The sequence below is a fragment of the Pelodiscus sinensis genome, chromosome 15 (assembly GCF_052426305.1).
Source record: "Pelodiscus sinensis isolate ZL-2025 chromosome 15, ASM5242630v1, whole genome shotgun sequence".
Taxonomy (NCBI): domain Eukaryota; kingdom Metazoa; phylum Chordata; order Testudines; family Trionychidae; genus Pelodiscus; species Pelodiscus sinensis.
The window spans coordinates 12,531,029-12,549,515 of NC_143066.1; the positions used below are offsets into that span (position 1 = coordinate 12,531,029).

Here is an 18,487-nt window from a genome sequence, read left to right on the forward strand (position 1 = left end):
TTGCTGGGTCACCATGATCAATCTACCCCAACATCATTGGCTGAGATCATTTTACCACCACTGGGCTACCATTACATCAGATCATTGGGTCCTAGAGATCATGTCATCAGGCTACACCATACCGTTTGTAGCACTACCCTCTACCTCCCCATCATCTCCATCCCTCTTCAGGGACCTTTCTCATGAGGATGTACTCAAAAAGGAGGTCCACCATCTCTTAGACATTGGAGCAGTAGAGACGGTGCCAGAAGAGTTCAAGGGCAGGGGCTTCCAGTCCCACTACTTTCTCACAACGAAAAATACAGGTGGCTGGAGACCTATTCTAGACCTTCGCCAATTGAACCTATACTTTCGGAAACAACAATTCAAGATGGTGACCCTAGCATCCATTATCCCAGCATTAGAACAGGTGGACTGGTTCGTAGCCTTCGACCTGCAAGACTCCTACTTTCATATTACTATACACCCAGCATACAGACCATTTCTACGCTTTGTGGTCAGATTGGACCACTATCAGTATCATGTTCTACCCTTTGGCCTATCATCGCCGCATATCTGCGTCAGCAACGGATTATGATTTTTCCCTACCTAGACAACTGTCTAATAAAAGGACCGACAGATATGGACACTCTTCATATGATATCCCTAACCAAGCAGACATTTGACCTCTTAGGCCTCATTCTCAACAAACAGAAATCAATGCTTCTACCTGCACAAATCCTAGAGTTCATTGGAACCCATCTAGAATCCACCATGGCAAGAGCGTATCTACCATTGCAATGATTCTGAGCAATCCAAGACCTTATATTGACATTCACAAACAGCCCCAGAGCATCAATACTTACCTGTCTTCAACTCACTGTTGAAACAAAGGCTTCCCTCTGTTTTGGCGGTTAACAAACAGCTTTATTGATCAATAAGGCAAAGTGAGCCAAACGTGACCCCCAGCAGAGCCGGGCCCAGTAAGGCTGTTCAGCACAATCAATCTTAGTATTTTATACCCTTAACCAAGTAAGTCTGACGTCAGGGCAAGAAATCAAAGCGAACTTCAAAGAGGAATTATTATCAGCAAAGAAAGAAACAGGTTTTAGGGAGTAAGGGCTTCAGCTTAAAATAGTTCATTAACACATTCCAACAGCCCATCCTGCTGGCCTTTTCTTACATCACTGAAGGTCAGTTCACTCCCTCTAGTATACGCGTAGACATAAGAAACTGAAATGGCTTTTGTTATACAGAATGGCTTCTAGCTAAATATGAAATGATTTCCACATCATGGTTCATATGGCAACTACAGCTTACATGGTTGCTCATGTGAGGCTCCACTTTTGTTGCCTTCAACTCTGGCTTGTTTCTGTTTACACCCATCAGAAGTGAGATGTACACAGGCATCTCTAGCATCTCTGAAGTGGTGGACTGAGCCAAACAAGTTATTTGCAGGAGTTCCATTCTATCGGGATCAACCTACCACACAGATTACTACTGACACCTCCCTCATGGGATGGAGAGCTCATATGGGAGACATGTCCGTCCAAAGTCTATGGATGACCAGAGAATCTGCCTTGCACATCAACATACTGGAACTCAGGGCAGTTGCAAATGCATGCAGGCATTTTCTGCTGCACATCCGAGGAACCACAGTGAGGGTACTTACTGACAATGTCTCCACAATATACTATATAAATTGACAGAAGGGCGCCTGCTCTCGTTCCCTGTATGCTGAGGCGCTTTGACTATGGAATTGGTGAGTCCGCAATGCGGTTACCTTGACAGCTTCCTACTTACCAAGGATCAGCAATGTGCTCACAGACTTGCTCGGCAGACATTTTGCCTCGGACCATGAATGGGAGCTTCATCAACACCTCCTCCCGCCTATATTCCATCACAAGGGTCATCCACAGATAGACCTCTTTGCCTCCTACAAGAATACGAAATGCCAGCAATATTGTTCCAGGGCCGGCATAGATCGTGGATCTTTAGGGGATGCCTTTCTTTCCATTGGAGAGGCCCCCTCTTATATGCTTTTCCTCCTACTCAACTCATTCCAAGAAAATCAACAGAGAAGATGCAACAGTGATTCTCATAGCCCCATTCTGGGCATGACAAACATGGTTCCCCTATCTGTATCAGATGTCTCTTCAACCCCATACGCTACAATTGACAGCCTGGCTCATTGTTGGTTCCAAGAAGGTAAACTCCACTGTTTGGACAAAGTGAGAGATGTCTTATTGCATAGTAGGAAACAATCCACTCGATCCACTTACCTTCAAAAGTGGCGCAGATTCCTATCGTGGTGTGCTACTGAAAAACTGGATCCGTGTATGGTGCCTTTAAATGCCATTTTAGACTATATCCTGTAACAGAAAGAAACAGGATTAGCTCTAGCATCTTTGAAAGTACATCTAGCAGTGATCACTGTGGGTATATCTACGCTACCACCCTAGTTCGAACTAGGGCGGTTAATGTAGGCAACCGAAGTTGCAAATGAAGCCCGGGATTTGAATTTCCCGGGCTTCATTTGCATCTTGCCAGGCGCCACCATTTTTAAAGCCCCGCTAGTTCGGACTCCATGCCCGCGGCTACACGCGGCTCGGAGTAGGTAGTTCGGATTAGGGTTCCTATTCTGAACTCTACCGTTACTCCACGAGGAGTGACTATTTTCTTCCACTATTTGATCTGAGGAAGTGGGTCTGGCCCACGAAAGCTCATCATCTAATAAACCATCTTGTTAGTCTTTAAAGTGCTACATAGTCCTGTATTTTGTTGCAGTGAAAATGTTCTTGTGCAGCTACCTTTTTAGCTCATGCTGTTGAATCTGTTCCTCCTTCTACTACATCAGATCATGGTATGTCTCATGTCTCACTAGCTGCCTTAGTGAATGTTAACTGGGGTTACTGCTGAAGGCTTTTCACTTGTGGTATCAAAGCTTCTGGTAAAGAGACGGGCTTTTATAAAGACAGTGCTACAGGGCTCTAGCTAAAGTGCTGTGCTTACTGGGCCTGCTGGAAATTTATTTAGGCACAAAGAGAAAATTGAGGATCAGGTATATGAAGTCAGAGTGCAACTGACTTTCCCTCAAACCCAAATAGCTTGCCTGCATTTAGATTGTCTTGCACAAACCTTTCAAAGGAACCATCACAAATATGTGTCTGAGTATTAATACAAAAAGGAAGCATTTGTTCACATGAATGTCTGTACTGCCTTTAAGATCATGGCTTTGCCTCTGGGTTTAAAACACTTCAAGTTACTTTACCCAAATAAATAAATAAATAAATGCTGACCTTTTCAAGCTTTCCTAATCCTTGAGCCACAAAGCTGGTTATGTTTATTCTGTAGAGCTCTATATCTGTGATCCAGTTAATTAAATCTTAGCTCAGAAGTCAATGCCAGGACTCATCTACTTTGTGATGCCTGCAAAATATACCAGGTTTCTGAGGGTATGCCTACACTACAGAGTTTTGTCGGAAAGCTGTCCGTTTTTCTGACACAACTTCAGGAACGACCACACTGCATTGTGTTCTTCTGCAAGAAAATAGAAAGAACAGATGGGGTTTTCTGGCATTGGTAATCCTCTTTCTACGATCAAGGAGCCTTTTTGCAAAAGAGCTCTTTCACAAAAAGGCGTGTGTGGCTGGGGAAGAGGGAGCACTTTCAGAAAGAGGAAAGATAAAAAAGCACAGGTGCCCTGGTCTTTTCTGTCCATAGCAATCATAGCTTACATGTGTGAGAGTGTCCATTCAGTCTGGATACTCTCTTTTAAAAAGCAGATCGCTTTTTCGATTCACTTTTACAGTGTGGACGCTCTCTTTCGGAAGATGGTTTTTTCAGAAGATCTCTTCCGAAGAAAAGCTTCTTCCAAAAGAAACCTGTCGTTTAGAGGTAGCCTAAATGATGCCAAGATTATAGTCCAGAGTTATTTTCTCTTGTAGCAATTATAGCTGCTAGCATTTTGTTGCAGACCACTTTCCTAATGTTGTGATGGTCTCAGCTTTTGCGAGGGAAATTGAGAACTCTGAATTCAGATGCAAATACAGCCAGTCCCCGGGTTACATGGATCCGACTTACATCGGATCCCTACTTACAAACGGGGTGAGGCAACCCCGCACTAGCTCACTAGCTACTTCCCCCCAGCAGACCAGGGAGACGCGGAGCGGCTTCTCTCAGCAGACACCTCAGCTTGAGAATAAAGGACTGAGGGAAGTGAGGTGTGGGAGAATAAAACTGAGCTCTGGAGAAATGTTTGGCTAGAGTTTCCCCTACAATATGTACCAGTTCCGACTTACATACAAATTCAACTTAAGAACAAACCTACAGTCCCTATCTTGTACGTAACCCGGGGACTGCCTGTATATAAATCAGAGGAAGTAACTGTGTAGGTTATTTTTTTTTAACTAAATTATGGTACAGATGAATGGCAAAACTGGTTGAAAACAGAGCAACATTTTCGTACTTTGGTGCCTGTCACAGGGTAGCTGATTCTCATGAGTAGACCAAGACCAACTCCCTTGGTTGAGAACTGGTGGGACTCCACACCTCTTACTCCCCCTGGGTGGGTCCTGAGACCTCTGGGGCTGCTCCCTACAAGGGCCAGGGAGCCTGAGGCTCGGCCATGGGTGGCAAGGCCTGTGGCAGGAAGAGCCATATAGTGAGGTGCTGCTCTGAAGCCAGCTTCCTGTCACAAGGCTTGTCCAGGGTGCCTGCAGCTTTAAGAAGGGCCAGGAGACAGGAACTATAGCGTTCTGATTACTTTCTAAGGAGTGGCCACCAGGGCACCTGTGCTATTTCCTGGAAGCCTCTTATTTCAGGAAAAAATCCTCCTCCCTGTCCACACACGCCTTTTTCCAAAAGAGTACTTTCGGAAAAAGGCTTCTTCCTCATAGAATGAGGATTGCCAACATCAGAAAACCCCCTCTGTTCTTTCAATTTACTTTTGAAAGAACATGATTGCTTTGTGGATGTTCCTCAAGTTTTGTAAAAAAAACGGCCATTTTTCTGACAAAACTCTGTAGTGTAGACATACCTTGAGAGGGCCCGCATGCAACTTCAACTTTATAAAATTAGTCGCTAAAAAGTTGACCTTAACACATTCAACCATATCTCATTGTGCAGACGTGACCTAACACATTGAGCTAAATTCACTGTCATCATGACTCCATGTAGCTTCAGAGAAGTCACACCAAGATGACTCTGGTCTATTTGGACAGTGGAATAAATAAAACATGTTAGTTATTATTACAGACTCAAAATGGGTCAGCAGAACACATGCATTAAGGATGTTTCCTTTAGTTGTTCTTGGATCCCATTTAACTTCTCTTGTGCTCAACTATGTAGTTGGAGCATTGTTTTAGACAGATCAAAAAAGGTGACAGTCCAGAGTTTATCCTCTCACCCATAAAACATACCTTATTTGAGAGACTGACTTGAACACAGGGTTTAACAATAATAAAGTAATTTTATCGAATACTGTAAAGTCAATGTCCTTTGCTAATTTACTGAAGCCTTGAACATGAAATACTGCAGCCTCCATCTCTTGCTAGTTAACAGCAGAGAGTTAATGAGAGTTAATCAGAAACTGAAGTTTTATGATCTGCTTTGGAAATACCTTTGCATGCATGCAAAGACAGCTTACTAATTGCAGTGTAGAAATCCATTATGTCAGGGCCACTTGTGGATTCTGACCACATGTAATAAATCAGCCACTTTCCCTCCCCCAACAGTATAATAAAACTTACCCTTAAAAGCTGTTCCTAGTCAATTAACAGACTATTCAGGGACATTCTCTGAACTTCAGATTTCCTGTGTTCCCACTATTGTCATCATACCAGAGGCACCAATTTTCAAAAGCAGCTTTTCTCTTTGTTGGTATGAAGATTACAGATGGAAATCAGGGTTGACAACTAATTCAAATACCCCCAACAAAGTGCAAAGATGAAGCACTATGAAAATATTTTCACTGTTTTATTTCCCTTCTCAGGACCCATTTATTGTTCTGAATAGTGTAGGAGAAAGAGAGATGGCAGAGGAGAAGTGAAAAGAAAGTGTAAGAAAGATGTACTGGACATTTCTGAATCTTGTCAGAACCAAACACATTTACAATCACAACAAACTAAGCTATAATGAGCCATATTGTCAATGGATCAACAAAAGGTTTTAATCAATTTTCTCAGTTCATGTTGGAAAACTTCATAGAAGCAGCCCAAATTACGGTGACCAAAAAGTGTGCAGTTTTTTCCATGATCATGGTCTCTTCCTCATGCCGTTATTTTATTTGGAAATGTTACATTGAAAAACACACAGCACCCTCTCCCTTGTGCTGACTGTTTCACTAGCAGCGATAGCCCAAGGTCTGCTGTGCTGGATGGCGATGCATTATCATGTTACAAAGGGGGCAGGGTTTAATTATTCTCCAAGAATAAATCTTAGCAGATGCCAAGTGAGTATTGCTCAAAAGTGATTACTCAGCCTCTTCACCATCATCCAAACCATTTCACTCCTCGGACTTGAAACATGGAAATATTCCAAGATGAATACTGTACGTTTGCCAAATTTCAAAGTTCAGCTATTTTGAGTGATCTGTGTAAAAAAGTGTGGCAATATGTTTTTTACATGATGGGGGGTGGACGCTTTGTCTGACAGACAAAAGGGAAAACTCCAGGCTAAAAGATGTTATTTTACAGATACAAGTAAGCAAAAACACAGAAAACAGGGTTATAAACAAATGTCTTGCAACATAATACAGCTATTGAGCTAAAAAAGTATTTTCCATGTGTTACTGCCCAGATACATTCTTGATATCGTTTAAGTTTTTTCAGAAAAGTGTTTAGTACTCGACGATTCACCTGAGCAGTGGTCTCTCTCCTCAGCTAGTTGTCACTGTCAAAAGTGATTGCCACTGACTTCACGAGCAATCAGCAACTAAACAGAGACAAACCACTGATCTGCCCTACTACTCCAACACTTCAGGAAGCAGGGCCACATGAAAATTAGAAATCAGAGGAGGGGAAGAGCATTTGATCCTCCGGGTTCCCTCCCCCCTCCCCCCACACACACCTCATTTCCATCCTCAGCTCACCATTTCTCTAAAAGGTTTCATGGCTTACCCTCCCAGGGGACTTCTGCAGTTTCCCAGACAGCATCCTTTTTAACTTCTCTCTCACAACCAGTTATGTGCCCCTTCTGGGACACTAGGCCCAGGGGTACTTCCCTGCCAATATGACCCCTTGTTCCAGGGTCACATCCCCAGACTCAGGCTCCACTTAATAGTTCCTCTTTCCAGGCACAGCCAGCTCCAATCACTCCTCTTCCTGTCTTCTGACTAGCCTAGGTATAACCCTGCATCCCACCCAGGGGGAGTAAGAGGTGTGGAGTAAGAGGACTTGGAGTGGTGGAAGCGGGCATGGGACCAGTTGATGCAGCAGTGTGACAACGTGTGCCATCATGTCGCTATGCCCATTCCCCTTCTGCCTGCCCTCGCTTCTGTGCCTCTGCTCTCTCCTCATGCAATGTGTCTTCTCCCTCCCCAGGTAATACCCATCCCCCTCTCCTTGCCAACCCTGATCCTGCTCCAGCCCCCCCTTCTGTCCACCCGCCTGTGCTCCCTGGATGCACCCAACCCCGACTCCGACAGGGTCCCCGTTCCCAAGGTGGCACATTGAGCTGCCCTCCCAGCTCTGAGCCCCCCTCCTCCTCCAGGTTATGAGCTCCTCTCCCCCGCCCACCTTTTCTGAATGTTTTATAAATACAGACTTCATTTTTTGGAAAACCAAACAGGTGTGTTTATTGAGAGGTCAGGGAAAGGGCAAAGGGAGGGGTTGTGGTGGGGAAGGAATAGGGTTGCAAGCCAGAGGCCCCGAGGGAGGAGGCCCTGGGGAGAGCTACTGGGATCCTTGAGAGAACTTTAGGGCCTCCCAGATGCGCACCCTGGCCTGATGGGCCTGGCAGATGGCAGCTGTCTGCAGCTGCTTAAAGGGTTTCCCCTCGTAGCCGGCCTCTGTCCGCCCCCCCCTCCCCAAGGAAAGCCTCCCCCTTCCTCTCCACAACGTTGTGGAGGATACAACATACCGTGACTATCTTGGGGATGTTGTGCTCCCCTACGTTGAGGTGGGTCAGCGGGCATTGGAAACGTACCTTGAGGCGGCTGAGTGTGCACTCCACCTGGATCTGGGCCTGGTTCAAGTGGGCATTAAATTGGTCCCTGCTGGGATCCAGGTGACCAGTGTATGACTTCATGCCATGGCTTATGAGGGGATAGGCCATGTCCCTCATGATGCACAGTGGCATCTGCACATCTCCAATGGCAAATTCACGGCAGGGGGAAACGTCCCCGCCTCCAGCTTGTGATACAGGCTGGAGTTTCTGAAGATGCCCGACCACCCAACAAAAATGTCTGTAAAGTGTCCCTGATAGTCGACCAGGGCCTGCAGCACCATCGAAAAGTAGCCCTTCTGATTGATGTACTGGGCCACTCAATGGTCTGATGTGCAGATCGGGATGTGGGTCCTATCAATGCCTCCCCTGCAGTTCAGGAACCCCAAGGCAGAAAATCTGGTGATAATCATATCCAGGTCTCCCAGATGGACGACCCGCCACAGCACGATGGAGTTGATGACTCTCACCACCTGCAGAGGGAGACAAAGAAACATACAAAACAGAGAATGAGGGGGGGGAGTGCCTGAGCCCTTGGGAGGTGCCCGCCTTGTTCCTCTCCCCTGCCCCTCCCCCCCAACAACTAAGGAGCCATCCCCTATGAGCTCTGCTTCCTCCCCCCCCCCAGCGGCAGGGCTGTGTGAGGGCAGGATGGCAGAACCCCCTGGGGATGGGGCTCCCCCCTACACCCACTCCACTCCCCACAGTCCCCAACCCTCTTTTCCTGAGGGGTCCCCATTTTCCAGGACTCTCCTCCCTATGCAGGAACTGCAGCCCCAGAGTGCCTTTCCTCCTTGAGGAGGGCCCAGACGGATTTCCACACACCAAACTGGTTGCCCATCAACTGGTAGCTATCAGGGGAGGCGAGCTTCCATATGGTGATGGTGACCCGCTTCTCCAGGAGGATGGCAAGCCGCAGGTGGGTATTTTGTCTCTAGAGGAGGGGGGTGAGCCAGGTACATACCTCCAAAAAGGTGGCCTTCTGCATGCGGAAGTTTTGGAGCCATTTGCTAGCTGTCCCACTGCTCCAGGACCAGCTGATCGCACCAGTCCAAACTGGTGTTGAGCCTCCAAAAACGCCTCTCCATTGGGGTATGGTTGCCAGAGTGGAGCAGCCACACCCAGGGAGAGGTTCCCCAGAATAAGCTTGGGATCCAGCTCGTGCAGGACCAAGAAGGCAGCTGGTACAAAGTGCTTCAAAAACTGCAGCATGGCCGTGTGAGGCCATTGCATGCCCAGGGGCAGCTCCGGCTCCATGGCTCAAAGGAAAAAGCTGTGGAATCCAAAACCAAAAGGGCAACCACAGCAGGTATTACGAGAGCTTTGCTGTCCCTCAAAGAGGTAGGGAGGCACGCAACAGAAGCAGAGAAACGGCTGTTTCTCTTTAAGTGCATGTCTCTGCAAGACACCAGCTCTCAGAAGCAACTGGTGATCTAAAGCCATGCCTGAAATGGTTCTGGGTGGCCTTTTTTGCGAGAGAACATCCCATCAGTCTGGACACTGTCTTTCACAAAAGCACATCACTTTTTCGATGCGCTTTTGTGCATGTACGTGCTGTTTTGGAAGAAGCTTTTTCGGAAGGTCTCTTCCGAAAAAAGCTTCTTCTGAAAGAAGCCTGTAGTCTAGATTTAGCCTCAGAGGCCCAGAAAGGTCTGGACCATTTTCAGCTTTTGAGGCCCCCTACCCACAATAAAAAATGTTAAAAAGGACAACACATGAAAACAAAAGAAGGCACCAAAAATGAGTAAAACATCATTTGAATATTTTTTTATGTAACAAATAGTTTTCTTACTTTCTTCCATGCAAATCCACTAATTCTTGAGGAAAACTCTAGCCAAAAAATTAACAAGTGTCTAAGTTTGAGGCCTCCTTTGAGCTTGAGGCCCAGGCCAAATGGCCCTCCTGGCTCCCTCTCTGTTTGGCCCAGGGTGCATGGCCCCATTGTGTACACGCATTTGATGAAGTTTAAGGTAGCAAGTCCCCAGTAGGGTGGCTACCATTAACTTTGAAAGTGATGCAATGTGGATTCTTGTGCCCCTTTGCATTCTGGTACCAGAACTGTGCAGCAGGTGTTTCTGGGTACATGCCATTATTGTCCCATAATGCACTCATCTCCTCCCTGCCATTTCCTCCTCTTTTTCCCTCTTGAAAGCAATAGGGAACTGTCTGTTCATGCCCTTTCCGCTCTCCTCCCGTCCAGGTTATCCATCCAATTACCATAGCAGTGTAAACATGGCATGGTTATTGTGGATCCTGTTGTGCATCAAAGAATTATGGCAATCATATTAACCATGGCCCACCAAATGCTGAAGTATATCCAGAGCATACCCAGCATCCACTGAAATGAGGAAGAATCTCAGGAGGCCATGAACATACTCTTCTGCAAACAATTGAAAGCTTACCGTATTTTCCTGCGTATAAGATGACTGGGCGTATAAGACGACCCCCTAATTTTCCAGTTAAAACATAGGTTTTGGCCTATACTTGCCGTATAAGACTACCCCCCCTTCTGAGGCAACACCATTTAATAACATCAGATTTGATTTAAATAATTTTAATTAAAATGGTTTTGACTTGCAGGTACTTAAAATCCTTCAAAATCCTCATCATGTTCATCCTCTGACATAAGTTCATCAATGACATCTTGTGGTACATTTATAAGACAGTCATCATATGGATCTAATTCCGAATCAGATGGTGTGGCTTCAGCTTTGGCTTCCCCTTCATCTTGCCACAAGAAGTTGTCCTCCATACCATCCAAAGAATTTGATATGCCACACTTCTTGAAAGACTTGATTTCTGTTTCTGCACCAATATAATTCCAGGCTTTTATGACAAAGTTACACAAAACATCCAATTGTGGCGCACGCATGTTTCCTCCTTTTGTGAATGACTTTTTGCCGCTAACCATCCACTCATTCCACTGTTCTCGAATGCGATCTTTAAATGACTTGTTTAGGCACACATCCAGTGGCTGTACCAATGATGTCAATCCTGCAGGAATAACTGCCGCATCTGTGTTTATTCTTGCCAGCCTTTTCTTTGTGCTGGTAGTTAAATGAGCCCTGAACATATCCCGCACCAGTAGGCTACGTTCTTAACGAAGTCCACCTGGTCGCCTACTCCATACATTATCAAGCCATAGCTTTACCCCTTCTTCATCCATCCAGCCTTTTTCATTCACATGTACAAAAACTCCAACAGGGAACTTGATTTTCGGCATTGTTTTTCTTTTAAAAATAATCATTGGTCTTAGTTTGGCGCCATCAGCTGTACATGCTAGTACCACTGTAAAACTGGACTTCTCATGTCCTGTTGTTTTAATTAACACTGTTTTTGCACCTTTTGGATTAACAGTTTTATTTCCAACCATATCAAAATTCATAGGAGTTTCATCCATATTTCCGATCTGACTTAACGCATAGCCATGTTTCTTGCGCTGTTGTATTACATATCGATGGAAAAGACTTACTTTTCCGTCGAGATCTGCAGGTAATTTTTGTGCAATTTTGGTCTTTTGCCTCAGTACCAGATTATGCCTTTCCATGAACCTAGTACACCAGGATACAGTGGCCTTAAATCCTTTGCTGTGATCTGGGTTAGATTTGCCCCACTGAAGTGCAAACATACGTATTTTGTTTCGTGTCACTACATAACCATTTTGACGATGCTCATGCACCATGTCTGCTACGTGCTTTTCAAGTTCTGACCAATGTGGGGTGCCTCTTCTTAATGCACACTTACTACCTGCAGGGCTCATTCCCCCAGCCTTGCACTGGGGCTGCTGCTGGCTCCCAGGCCCTCCTTCCCCTCCTCCCCCCCCCCCCCCCAGCAGCCTCTCTCTGTGGCAGGCCCCCTGCAAGGCTGGCACAGCCCCATGCCCAAAGCAAGATAGTCCATCCCACATCAGTTACTGGTTAACCAGAACCAGTAAGCACTACCCATTTAGGGTGGTTATAACAGGTTAACCTTTCACATCCCTAGTTTCTACTTGATAGAAAATTGCATACTGTTTATAAAAGTAATTCCTACAGTTGAGCTGCAATAAGTACATTTGTTTTTGGTCTGCTCTTAGTCAGCTTGATTAAAAGTCCTTGTCTACACTATCAAGTGTTGTTGCCAAAAACTGCCTGTTGTGACAAAACAGTGAGTGTGTAAATACTACAATGTGACTTTTGTTGGGAAAAAAGCCCAGTTTGAGTCAGTCACCCCATGAGAGATACCCCCCCCCACACACACACACTTTGTTGTCAACGAAGAGCCAGTATAGACACTGTAGTTCTTTTTTGTTGATAGAACTGACTTCCACCAGCATCCTATAATACCTGCCCTGATTACTCTTTCAACGTTTTTTATATCTGTTGTCCTGCAGGCATGCACCCCTCCCCTTTTGAAGCTTCTGGAACTAAGACAGCTAAGTGTGCTGTTCTGTTTGGGAAACAGAGAGCAAATGATTGGAATGCTCCTATTCCTCTACTAGGAACACAACTGCAGGCAGGCCACCATCACAAGGGTTGGGGAAGAGACTGATGCACTACACAGCATAGAGAGCTCACAGAGCTACTTCTGATGTAGCTCTTGGCAGCTTTGAGGTGGCTGTGAGTGAGAGAACTTGAAGGGAATCCCAAGATGCTCAGTGATCAGCACCATCGTCTCACAACACTGCATTGTGGGTACTTCTCCACAGTGTGTTGCCCCCAATGTGGATGTGATCTCTAGAGAGAGGGAGGAAGTATTAACACCCTTTGTCAATTTTTGTTTTTGTTGAATTTTGAGTGCCGACATAAGTTTTGTTGACAAAAATTGGTAGTGTAGACAAGACCATATGATTGCACGTGTGTAATGGAAAGTGGGTCATAGGTCCCATTTTGTGTGATTTTCTGACACATCACTCCCCATAAATAGTAATTGCTCTTATCCCTTGATAAGAGTGCTGACAGACAAAGTCCTTTATTCATGACTACAAAGACAATTTTTTAAAATCATCAAGAGGCTTGGTTCAAGGTGTCAAATAGCTGATTAAGGATGAAGGGCCACACAAATCTGCAATCGCTTTGCTACAGGAATCTTAAAGCTTTGGTTTCTCTGTGTCAGGACCAGTTATAAATATAAATTGTCTACTTGCTATTAGTTTATGCAGTGGATCTCTTTATGAAAAACACTGCTGATTGTAGTAGTTGTCAATATGTAAATGTTGATTTGATATTCCAGTAAAAATAATATTCTCGTTCCTTTTCAAGGACTGCAGGCATTTTAAACGAAGGATGCATTTCCTCCTCAAAAAGATTAGAGTTCTTAGGGCTTACTTTTTAGTCCCTTAGCAAGTCAATATTTTAAATTATGAATAGAATGTGACGGTGAATGTCCCAGTTTGTTTTACCTCTTACTATGTGATGCTAATGTGTTCTGTATCTATTTCTTGAAGGCATGTGTAACATTTATGCTTTTGACATTTTGTCTCTACCCCTTAGGAACTGCTATGTCTCAGTATTTTGTTTTGTTCAGGTGTTACAGCTCTGTGCATGGTATGGTACATTTTATATTTCCTAACAAGTCTCTCTGGCTGTTGCTTTCTAATGTGAATGAGCCACTGCCTACTGAAGGCTTATCAAATAAATCATCATTTTCTTTGCAGGGTATGTCTGGTCACTTAGGCTATGTCTGCACTATGCTGTCCTTCAGAAAAAAGAAGCAGAAAAAGCTATGTAATTTGCGGTTCACAATTTGTGTAGCTTTTTCCGGAAGAGGCTTTTCTAACATTTGGCCTGTCTACACTGACCCAGATGTCAGAAAAAAACCCTTTTTTGGAACATCCCTTCTTCTTCGTTTCTGTTTACAGGGATGCTGAAAAAGTGCATCTGCTCTTCTGAAAATTTTTTTGGAAGAGCAAACACATTCCCTGGACACAGCAGTTTTACCAGGATACTAGTAGTGTAGACGTAGCCTTATAGTAAAACCATGTGCCTATAAGGATCACAGCAATCAGTCCCCAGAAAATCACAGAGGGGATCCTCAAGAAATCCATTTTGAGGCATTTGGAAGAAAGGAAAGTGATCAGGAATAGTCAGCATGGATTCACCAAGAGCAAGTCATGCCTGACTAGCTTGATTGCCTTCTGTGATGAAGTAATGGGCTATGGATATGGGAAAATTGGTGGACGTTATATACCTGGACTTAGCTTTTGATACAGTCTCCAACAGTATTCTTGCCAGCAAGTTAATGTAGTATGGATTGGATAAATGGACTGTAGGATGGACAGAAAGCTGGCTAAATTTTTGGTCTCAGTGGTTGGTGATCAACGACTTGATCTCTGATTAGCGGTCAGTATCAAGCAGAGTGACCCCAGAATTGGTTCTGGGGCTGGTTTTGTTCAACATCTTTATTAATGACCTTCATCCAGGTCATTAGTTCGCACCCCATATTCTTCATAGAAATATGCTTATGAATATACATAACCACTTTAATAGCTTTATGCAAAATACTTAATGTAACATATCATTAAAAAGTTAGAATATACACATTTAGCAGATTCTATTTGTGTACATGTACCATTCCTGCAACTAAAGCTAGAAGCATGAAGAATAAACTTGTTTTACTAATCTAGACCTACGAAATGAGGGCCATTAGAAGTACTCAAAGGAACTTAATGGCCTGGTACTCGGGGCAGTTATCTGTAAAGAGTATTGTTTTTTCTGTAAGCCTAGACTATGGTTGATCCTGCCAAGACATGTAGCTAGGTCACCTGATGCTTGAACCCATTTTGGATGCTGTACTTTTTCACTGGAAGTGTGAAAAGTTTAAACTGAAAATAAAGAATTCCCACCTGTGGCAAAAGAAAGATAAAGTTGGGAAACCAAACACTTGGGGCTGCTGCCAGATGCCTGGACACTGCTATTTGCCACCTAAAATGACTGCTGAAAACCTTTCAGACAGTATGGGGAGAGGATCAGGCCCAAGTTGGGAGACTTCCCAGCTTATGAGAAAAGATTATTAGAACTACTATTTGGATAAGAAATTGCATGTAACAAGTCCTGGCCAGACCCCATCCAGCACCCTGCCTCTGCCTCAGGCCTAGCCATCCACCAGCACTCTGCCCTTCCCTCCTAGCCAGACACCCACCAGCACTCTGCTCCTGCCCCTCCATCCTGACCAGACACCTACCCCCAGCTTGCTCCTGTACCCTATTTTCCTCCCAGATTTTGCACCCCATCCCTATCCCACTCGCTGGCACACTGGATCCCTCATTTTTGGCCCCACCTCAGAGTGTAAAGGGGCCCACAAATTCCACTAACCCTGGAACCCTAGAAGAGTTAATCTGGCCTGAGGCCTTGATCCTCAGTCTTACCTAGAGATGCCAGGGAAAGGAGCTGTCCCATTTGGGGATGCATCAGTGAGGTTTGGAGGGGCTTTTAGAGGTAGTTTTTTTGCATCTTATTTGTGTGGTCCCTGACTGATTTTTCTGTGAGTCAGACACTCCTGACCCAAAACAGGTTCCCACCCCTCCCATAAATATAGACAATGCTGAAATGTTTGTGTTGGACATATTTTATTTAAAAACGAAGCCTGGCCAACAAGCCCCCAAGCCAAGCCCCCATCTGGCTGCAGCATCATAACAACCCTGCATCCCCACACAAACCCCAACCCTGAGACTATCATACACCAGAAACCCCTGTCCTGAGCCTCTCACATCCTCAGTCTTCTCCCAAAACACTATTGCACAAGCCACATACTGCAAATCTGTATCCTGTGCCCATCATACTCCCACGCCCCCTACCCGGAAACCCTCATGCACCTCAACCTGAACTCCTGCATCCTCACATCCACAAGCCTGTGGCTTGCTCAGCACCCTAACCCTCCTCCTGACCCCAACACTCTCCAGCCTGGAGCCCCCTCCCTGAGCTAGCAGCCTCTTCTCCACCTCCTCCTGCACCCAAATTCCCTCCCTGTGCTTGCACCTTTCACCCCTTCCCACACTCAAATCCCTCATTCCCTATTCCCAACTCGTGAAGAAAATGCAGCATCATTCTTCCCATTAAATTCATTTTTTTCTGCTATTTCTTATGTTAAATTACATTTTATTAAATTGTTGTGCCAAAAAAACCTATTTGTGCTTATTTTTAATTTTAAATAATTTTTATACCGAGTTTTTGTGTTTTATTTTTAATTTTAAATTGTGAATTGCATTTTTTGTTAAAAGAGGGGTTGGATGATGGTAAAGAAGAGGTGGGGAGGCATGAGGGTTTCTCAAAAATCATAAAAGGGGCATGACGCCGAAAATTTTGGGAACCACTATTCTAGATGGTGTGTATGTTTGTGTTAAGTTTCCTGGATTTGTTTCTTTTGTAATAGTTTAGTCTCTAATTTTTGGTTTTGGTTTTCTCTTACTTTTAGAGAAACAGTAAGGGTGTAGTAAATCAAAAATGCCAGTATCTATTTTATGGTTGTGATCTGCAGCACTTCAGCTGTAGCAATTTTGCGAGGTGTTATTCACCTAGGTTCTGAAGTTGTTTCTGAGACGGGAATGATTGATATTGCTTTAACTGATTAGCATGGTAGATTCTGTTTTTATTATACTTGCCTTCTGTTATCTTAGTTTTGTACCACTGTTGAAATGAGTTTACTGATGATTCAGAAGGGTCTGATCCATCAATTACACAGCCCATGTTTTGATGCTTTGTAAGGTAACATTACTTGGTTTTTAACCTTCCAAGTATTCACTCTTTGATTTTTATCAAAATAGACCTTTGCCTTGCATTTGAATTAGGGATGTCAATGGTTAACCTTATTGGATGAAGCTTATTGGTTAACAGGTGGTCTACCCCAAATGCCCCCATTTTAATGGTTAACCAGTTAAACATAATAGTTAACTAATTAAATGGGATTTTACATCCTTAATTAGAATTTTCCAAATTTAGCAGCTCGCTGCATGTGGACTTGATTTAAAATGATCTTGCAGATTCTGCAGGTAGGTACTTCATTTTTATTTAATCTAATTCAGTGCCACCTCGTGTCAGATCAAGTGTTTTGGTAGTTGCAAGGTTCAGCCTGTTATCACTTTAAATGGTGTTTTATCAGTAGACATAATGTTGTTTATATTAAGGTATAGGCCCATTAGGATTAGAATCATGAAAGTATCTCAGTTATGTCCACTGATAGCAACCAGATTTCTTAGCATTACTTCTATAGTGCAGTTGGTTTGCTTCACCATTCCAGGTGACTGTGGTCCATGTGGGAAGTATAATATCTTTAGTCCTTACAGAACTGTTGGCTAAATGTGATTCTTGGTCCATTTCAACCTTTGCAGAGATTCCCCACTGAGAGGAGACTATGGAAATGCCTCTACTAGGAATGTGAAAGGTTAACCAGTTAACCTTAACAGGTGATGCTTAGTGGTACCGGTTAACCAGTGGGGGCTGGAGCAGCTCCCCTCCCACAGTGGTCAGGGGGTTGCTGCACACCTGTGGGCCCTGCTTTGGACAGGGGCTTCTCCGACCATCCAGAGCAGCCCCTGTCCATGATGGGCCCGGGTGCATTGCAGGCAGTGGCTGCTCTGGCGAGGCTGGAACAGCCCCTGCCTGCAGTAGGGGGGACCACTGTAGCCTGTCTGTGGTGGGTAAGGAGGACACTCCAGCCAAGGCTAGCTTGAGCAGCCCTTCCCACTTTCCCCTTTAATCACTTAACCAGAGGCCCCTCAATCCTTGTGTTAGGATTAGCTTGTGGTTCATGAAGTATGGCAACATGGGCTTCATACCAAACTACTTTAAGGCCTCCTTCAGAATGTGCCTTGGCCAATAGGGCCAGTGCCTCTTTAAATAAGTGTCATCCTTTATATACATGTTAACCTTTTCCTGCAAATTTACCAGCAAACTAACGTATTGTGATTCATCTGTGTTCTTGTACATGTGGCTGTGCCATTCTACACTTAACCACAGATGGAATTGATGTGATGACTCAGTGGATCTTTGCTGTAGATTAGACAGGCACTCCAGCTTGTCTGGATACCATTATGTTCCAATAAGGTTACTATTTCTTTAAAATATTTTTCTCATACCCTATATTTGAGGTAAGGGACTCCATAATGCTCGATTCATTATGAGCTGTAGGGTTTTAATCCAATCTTCTGTTGGTAGGACAAATTCCTTTCCTTTTTCTTGCACATGCTGTAGGTGCATTCTAACCAAAGAATCCTCCATCATGCCTACTTGCCTTAGCTGCCAAACTTAGGGGCTCAGTATCTGTAACAATTGCTTATGGGGCAATCTGATGCAGAATCTGGGGTTCTCCCTGGATCAGGATTTGGACTTCTTCCATCTGGATTTGACTTTGTAGATTTTAGGCTTTGACT

General features: G+C 44.4%; 1 protein-coding gene and 1 pseudogene across 3 annotated transcripts in view; one reads left to right on the forward strand and one right to left on the reverse strand.

Moving 5' to 3' along the window:
- Nucleotides 1–18,487, forward strand: part of ABAT (4-aminobutyrate aminotransferase) — a 146,750-nt gene that overhangs the window by 23,071 nt on the left and 105,192 nt on the right. The window contains exon 1 of one of the 3 annotated variants that reach the window (XM_075899274.2): nt 17,079–17,107. The exons of the other annotated variants lie outside the window; for them this stretch is intronic. The gene's annotated coding sequence lies outside the window, so the exon portion shown is untranslated. Of the gene's footprint in view, nt 1–17,078; nt 17,108–18,487 lie in introns of those variants that run through there. 3 annotated transcript variants of the gene reach the window in all.
- LOC149523544 (uncharacterized) lies at nt 17,815–18,453 on the reverse strand (annotated as a pseudogene).